Consider the following 935-nt stretch of genomic DNA (forward strand, 5'->3'; position numbering starts at 1 on the left):
GAGTACTGGAGTGGGGTGCCATTGCCTTCTCCACAACAAAATATACGTCAAATTTTAAACAGCTCCATTACCTGTTTGGTATTTCTTAGTTTTATTTACCTCCATTATTTCATACTCTGGAAGTTCTTTTCCGTTTCTTCCCACGAAGATTTAATGGGCTAATTATATGCAGTCCTCCCAAGCAGACTCCCTCTAAAGGCAACAGGACTAGAAAGACCATCAGAACCCACTGAAAGCATCAACTGCATATTCAGAATTGGACATCAAATATTTAAGGACCCTGAAACACAGCAACTCGACTCATCCAGCATTTGCTAACCCACAGCAGGTGGCAGAATTTCAGTCAATTCTTGAATGTGTCTGGAAACCTGTGAACTCCCCATTTTACCAATTATTTCATTGAAGGCCTGCAAATCCACCCACTCCCATTCTTTCCACACAGACCAGCGGCAGAATGGCATTTCCATGTTCCACCTTTAAGACTAGGGCTCTGTGGGTTTTACTGGAGGACCATGGCCTGTGTGGCCCAGCCAAACAGGGTGCTCATCTAAGGATTCCCTTAGTCCCACACCCCCAAAATTCTGTTGTTGGCCTGGGTTGGAGCCCAATAATGACTCTGACAAGCATCCCCAGGTGATTCTAATGCCGGTGCGACCTGGACCCACTGTCTAAGAAACACTCCTGTAAAGCCTAGTTATTCCTCCTCAGTTACACGGACCTCTAAATACCCAGCATTTCCTCTTTATAAAACATGAATCTTCATGATCATTTCCTCAGGGCATCATTCGATTAGCTCACTTTCTCGACAGACCTGCCACCAAGGAAACCATCAGCATTTAAGACACCATCAACTCTGAAAGTAGTTCAGATTTAGCCATCACACCGAACCTTAAAGGGGAAAAAAAAAAAAGAAAGCTCAACAGTATGTTCATCTC

Source organism: Budorcas taxicolor, chromosome 13, assembly GCF_023091745.1.
Source record: "Budorcas taxicolor isolate Tak-1 chromosome 13, Takin1.1, whole genome shotgun sequence".
NCBI lineage: Eukaryota > Metazoa > Chordata > Mammalia > Artiodactyla > Bovidae > Budorcas > Budorcas taxicolor.